The 6,686-nt window shown below is 45.2% G+C and overlaps 1 protein-coding gene across 2 annotated transcripts in view; it reads right to left on the bottom strand.

Annotated features, from left to right (window-relative positions):
* CDK17 (cyclin dependent kinase 17) overlaps positions 1-4,003 on the bottom strand; it is a 90,597-nt gene extending 86,594 nt beyond the window's left edge. The window contains exon 1 of one of the 2 annotated variants that reach the window (XM_027679925.1): positions 3,550-4,003. The gene's annotated coding sequence lies outside the window, so the exon portion shown is untranslated. The remainder of the gene's footprint in view (positions 1-3,549) is intronic. The other variant, XM_027679926.1, reaches the window with a different exon arrangement.
* Between the last annotated feature and the right edge of the window lie 2,683 nt (positions 4,004-6,686).

Below are 6,686 nucleotides of genomic sequence, written 5' to 3' on the forward strand. Positions count from 1 at the left end.
CAGAACTAAAGAATTATTTTTTTTCTCTCTTCCAAACGTTCTTGTCAGCAATATAGTCCAAGTTCCAGTTTTGTTTATTCCCTGTGACATCAGTGGTTAATCACTAGAGGTTTAAACTGCTGTTTGTAGATGTTCTAATTAGCCAGTTCTACTAAACTCTGGAGTTGACATCACTGCTAAAAGGAATCCAGGAAACCAACAACTCTGGAAGGATTGCCAATCCATCAAGTCAGTTAAAAGTGTGTATATATGGATTTGTATTCAATACAGAACTATAAAAAAAGGATTTGTCCAAACAAGCATTAACTTTCACTCTTCAGATAGAAGCTGTTAAAAGGGCATCACAACTCTTCACAAAATCCACAGGAAAAAGAAAACATCCCACATCATTAGCAGGTATTTCTGGAGGAAGCCCTGTTCTTTCTTGCTTTGTGGGGAAAAATGTTACTAGGGCCCAGAAGGTATACACAGAGGATATAAAATATTTTAAAAGTTTATTAAAAAGCCTTCTAGGCCTAGACTTGTTTTTTAAAAGTAAAATTTTGGCTAGTGATCAACATATTTAAATAGAAAATACTTTTACTTCTAACATCCAAGTCTCTATATCAACATGTGAACAAGCACCAAAAAAAAAATATTTAGTTTTTATACTCAGAAGGAAAGCCATTGCTATAATTACATGCACTGCAAAAAAAGGACAGTGCTCACTAGCAATAGACTGGCTTAGTTTGTTCTTTAGATGTGAAGGCTAACTGTCAAGTAAACATTTGGCATTTTAAAAGCATTTTTACATGCTAAAGTTGTGCAGTAGTGTATTATATCAAATTCTGAAGTGCCACTGATCACAGTTCTGCCCAGCTGCCTCAACAGCTATTCAGAGCTTGCTTCAAAAATAAAAAAAGTAAGCATTAAAAGTATGCAGCTAACAACTTAAGATATCTGTAACTTAAGAACTTTAAGCAACATTTAGTGAATCTATGCTAGAAAAGCTTTATTATTATTGAGCTAGATTTTTAGACGTGATCTTGTCCATTTTCACATCCTACCAGATAATGCATTCAATAAGGACACAACTAGTATATACATGTTTTTAGAATACAGCTGATTAGCTTCCTTGGACAACAAATAAAAGCTGATTAGTATGTGAAATATCAAGAGCTTCCATTAACATGAAAAGAGGGTAAAGACCAAATTCATGGAAAGATTTTAATGTAGACTGTTCACCGAATCGGACTCCAATGAAGCCTTTCCCAACTGCACTTTTTAGGTGTAAATACTCAAATGTACTACTCTGAACCAAAACTTACTAAGAGGAGGGAAGCATTCTGTTTTTTTCCCTAGCAGCAGGTAGTCATTTAAGAAATTCAAATATTTTCTATGTTAGTAGGCCATTCAAAATTTCTGCCATTTTAATGTAAGAGCTCCAGATCGTAACAGTAACACAGGCATATAGAACATGTTAACATCCCTGTCATAAGCTGTATCATATTTTCACGCTGCAGTGCTAGGCAGAAACTGAAGCCAGAGCCATTCAGGGGAAATACACAGCCCTGATCTGTTTCTCAACCTGAATTATATTTGTAATTATAGATCAAGTATTTCACTACACCTTAGTTGCATTTTACATATTAAAAAGATCAATTAATGCACATCCTTAGCCAAACTTAAAATAAATGACTCGCCACTTTTAAACTATAATTTGCTTCAGACAACACAGGCTCTAATTTGCAAACTCTCTGGTGTGGATGTAGACAGAACCCACCTCCTGATTTGTGTAGAGCTCTATCCCAGGTAAACACAGGGTTACACCACAATATGCAAAATAAAGGTATGAACTTCACTGCATCAACCTTCCTACAGATTTTTCTAAGTCAGAGTCATTATTGTTAAAGCAGTATTTAAATAATGCCACCAAAAAAAAAGATGCTTTCATCTTTCCAATTTATGTGTCCCTTTTAATGCCAAGTTAATATTATAATGGTTTATCTATGTTGGAGAAGTAAATTCAGTTTGTTTTTCAAGCACAAGCAATTTTTAAGGAAATTTTTCACTATGCATTTCAAACATGCAATTTGACATTTTTGTATCTGTTACTTCTGTGTTAATTATTCAAAACAAGCCTTCCTCATGTCACTTATTGAAGTGCAGATATAAATAACAAGAGCTGTGTACAAGAACACAGAATTCTTACAACAAAGCAATATGGCAATTTCTTTAACATCTTAAGCACATAAAGTACTCAATCATCTATTTCATTTTAACCCAGTTCTAATAAGAAAACAAAGCTGAATGCCGTACTAAGTCTCCTTTCATAAATATTTTCTTCTGCCCTACATCTTCCCAGTATTTAAACTTTGGTGATCTAGTTTCCAGTTCAATTAATACAATTAAAAAAGAAGGGGGGGAAGAGAAGAAATGGAAGAATGTCCAACCAGGCTTCTCCTTATATCTATGCCGTGATAGCTACAAGAAAGTTGCTACTGATCTTCTATAAAAAGAATATAAGTTAATCACCAAGATTAAAAAAAATTAAAAAAAGGAAATGGATGCTTTTTAAATTACTGATGGACTATGATTTAACTCATCCCCGTTTCGCTCATAACACACATAATATTGTTAACCTCTATTAGTAAAGTGTCAAATACGGCAATGAGTTTAACAAAACTCCAGGCAGCTCCCAAAATTGTTGCAGAAATTACAAAGGGGATCAAGGTCAGCAATCTTCTAACGCAACAGCGAATCCATTCCTGTGAACATGGTATACTGGCACTGGTGGGCATAAAAAATTTCCATGAAATATAAAATAAACGTAATTCCACCAGATTTTCCCCCGTCCTTTAGAGAGAACCATTTTGCTCTCACTAGTCTCAAGCCATTACATATCTGAGAAAGGAAGGGGAGGGAGGAGTTCACAGAAGTTCAGGGTCAGCCAGTGTTCACGTATCCTGTCATCTTCGAACTCAAAGCTCAGGGCACAAAAACTCCTATACCACGCACTGAAACCTATATATTTTGGGTGTGCGTGTGGGGGGAAACCTGCAATAGGAGCGAATGTGTCATACGTGCGGAGGCTGGGAGGAGAAGAGCTGTCAGGAGAACGCTGCCTCGCTTGAAGCAGTGGAGGCGGTGGGAAAGGACGGTGACGAACGCAGGCTCACCAAAAAATTCCGGCGGTGCTCACGGGCTCTCAGCCCCGGCTCACCCCTCCGGCCCGGCTTCCCTGGGCTCCCCTCGCAGAGGGCTCAGCCTCCCGCAGCTGCCCCCCGGCCCCCGCGGAGTCGCTCCCAGCGGCCACCGGGCAGCGGAAATCCCCGACAGCCCGGCCCGACCCTGGCCGGGGGCGCCGAGCGGCCCTGCCCGTCCCCGAGGGCTCCCGGGCGGCCTCCGGCCCTCCCGCGGGGCGCTCCCCCACCGCTGCCCCCGCTCCTCCGGGGCCGCGCTGTCACCTCACCCCCGCCACGTCCCGCGCACCGCAGGCCGAGAGCCGACAGCCCCCGCGAGCCGGACCCGCACCCCGGGGCCGGGAGACAATGAGCAGCCACCACTCACCAGCAGCGCCGGAGCTCCGCGGGTCCGGGGGCGGTTCCTCTCCCCCTTCTCCTTCCCCTTCTCCTCCGCCCAGAAGCGGTATCTGGCCGCCGGGAGCCGAACCCCTCCGTCCCCTGGCTGTCGTGAGAGCCTTCTCCGCCGCCGGCCGCGCTCCCTCCCCGAGGAAAGTCACTTTATTCCCCGCTCCAACATGGCTGCTCCCCCCGCCGCCGCAGCAGCCTTCGCCTCGCCGCGGCTCCCCGCGGCTCCCCGCCGCCGTCGCCGGAGAGCGGCCGCAGGCCGTGGTCGGGAGCCTCGCGGCCGGCCGCTGACGGTGCCGAGAGCGTCAGCCGAGCCGGGCCGCGGAGGTGTGCGAAGAAGGGGCGAGCCGGGCTGGGCTGCGCGTCCCCGCTGCGGGCTGACGCCTCCGCCCGCTCGCACTGAGCCAGCCGCGCCGGCTCCGGGCGCAGGAGGGGCCGGGGACGCCCGGGCGCCGGCGACACCTGGCGGCGGCCCCGGCTGAGCCGGCGGCGGCGCGGCGAGCGCGGGGGTCAGGGCGGAGCGCAGGGCCCGCGCCGCGGGGAATGCCTCGGGCGGGGAGTGGGGGCTGCCGCAGCGCTTCACTGGGCCGCCCTCCCCACTGCGGGGGAGCCCGGCCGAGCCGGGCCTGGCTGAGCCGAGCGGTGCGCTGCTGCTGTTCCCTGCTCCTCAGCGGCCCTGCGCGGCCGCCTCCTCTTGCGGGAGGAGGTGGGTCTCCTCGGCAGAGGCTCCCGGGAAGCCGCCCCGAGGCCCTGCCCGCTGGTGGCCGACCGAGGGGTCTCCCCGAGCGGTTTCGGGGAGGGCAGGGTGGGAAAGGGGCGTTTGCTCATTTCAGTTTTTTTCCGGTTTCTGGCAGCGTTTCTTCTTCGGTTTGTGGGGCGATTTAGCTCATCTCTGAGGCATCCCCCTGCTCCCCCCTTCCCACGGCTGAGACATCAGTAACTGAAGGGAAGTCGTGTGGCTTTTTAGATCGATTTCTAACTCATGATTTTCCATATTTATTCTTGCGGTACTTTATTTCCTTTGTCTCCTGCATTCATGGTTCCTGTACCATCCCTCTTGTCTGCTTTGTGATCGCTCTGCCAGCACCAAATACGCTGCCTTCCTGTGCTTTGACTCTTTTTCCCTTCAAAGTGATCCATATGTTTCCTCACTGCTCAACCCTTTCCACCCCTACATTTCTTATGCTCTGTGTTAATGAACAAAACCTAAACGGTAGTCTTGAGGTCCAGCTATTCTGCACTATCTGTTGTTTTCACATTTCCACCACACAAAGAGCAAGATTTATTAGGAAGGCCAAATCTGAAGTGATTTTAGTGACACGGGTTTGAACTCCAAGTACCGGATCATAGGTACACTTAGGCCGGAATTTGGCAAATTGTTTATTTTTTTTCATTTTGGACATCTGCTGATCCTCACTGTCTGCCTGCTCTCTTACTTTTTCAGCTCAAGTTCAGTGTCACGGGGCCTTTGCCCACCCTCGTGGATATCAGGGTTACTGACTGAATATGCCAGGTCATGTCACAGGCTCTGAGCTCACTCACAGGCCTTACAGGTCTTCGCTTCACCACACTGCTGTGAGTGCTGAGGGAGGCTGAAGCTTCTTCGTTCTGCAGGTAGATCTGCACTATGCTGTCTAGGTGGAGACCAGCATATATATTAATTTGCAGCAGCAGCAAGCTCCTGATCTTGAGGAACTCCATGTGCAGCTTATGCTAGCCAGTCCTTCTCCACAGTAGGGCCAAGTGGGAGCTGCCTTCACAGCAGCAGTGCCAGCTGAAAATTCCCCTGCTTCCAGCTCTGTTGACCCTTCCAGCAGCACAAGCAAACCAAAACACAGACGAGTATGTTTCCCAGTAAACAGAAGTCATTTGCTCTTGCCTAAAAAAGGAGTGCAAGCATGAAACCACTTCTTACATGCACAGAAGTTCACTTTGTTCATACTGATGTAGGCCTCTAGTGAAATTGGTTTAGGATAAAAAAGAAGTAAATATGACTCAGAAACACACTTGCTGTTTCTACAGACAAAACATGACTACCAAGGTATTTCTGAATGTTTTCAAGATGTAGGATAGCTACCTTACATTTGCAAAACTTGTGGGATTTTTAATAACACAGGGAAAGCAGACACTAAAGCTTTGAACTTCCTGGTAATGCAAAGATACTCCTTACGGATCTCCTTTAAAGCTCAGGAGCTACCAGTTCTAGCTAGACCTACCAGTTTTCCTAATCTTTGAATGCTAACCAGATGATGTGTGTTTTGTTTTATCTTATTCAATTTTGGATAAGTAATATAATTATAAATGATAGTGTGCAAGTTTGTTACTATATACATGATTTGTGAAACAAGTTCGTGAGACAGCACAGCAATGAGTGCATTTATTGCAGCACATCCAAGTAAATGGTGTTCCATATATGAGGTACAGAGAGAAAGTGGAAGTTTATGAAGCCATGTTTTTAAGTATTAAATATATCAGTAAAATATGCTTGTTTTACTTGATGCATATTCATGTTTGCTGTTGATATTTCTGTTATGACAGGAAAAGTAATTATAGCAAACAAAAGAAGAAACTAAAAAAAAGAGCTGTTAGGATGAGTAACCCAAGAAATAAGGGGTCAACACTGATTGCAGTGTAATCAGAGTATTTTAAGGTTTTCCACTTGTAATGGGGAGAATAATTAGCTAAGAGAGGAGAGTTTGTAACAGTATAACACTTGATATCCATTTGGTCATTGTATCTGCCACTACTTCATGTCCTCAGACAAAGATTTTCACATCTGGACAAAAGACAGTACATAAGCAAGACAGAGTGACAGACATAAGTTTGAAATGTAGGCACTGATTTTGATTAATTTATCCCATAGGCCTGCTTTTATAACTATATCTATTGATTTGTTTTATTATTTAGTAGATTATGTAGCAATCAATCATATTTCCATCTAGCTAACCATGATTATTAATATTTTAAACTAGTTTTAAGATGGATTGGCTGGTGAGTGCAATAGGTCTGCTCTCTAAGCCAGTGAGAATGGAATACACCCAGGTTACATGCAATGAATTATTGCCACTGGACAATCTGATGAAATCTACATCAGCCATTAGAATATAAATCCAGCAG

This window comes from Neopelma chrysocephalum, unplaced genomic scaffold (assembly GCF_003984885.1).
Source record: "Neopelma chrysocephalum unplaced genomic scaffold, ASM398488v2 Primary Assembly neopelma1_59, whole genome shotgun sequence".
NCBI classification, from domain to species: domain Eukaryota; kingdom Metazoa; phylum Chordata; class Aves; order Passeriformes; family Pipridae; genus Neopelma; species Neopelma chrysocephalum.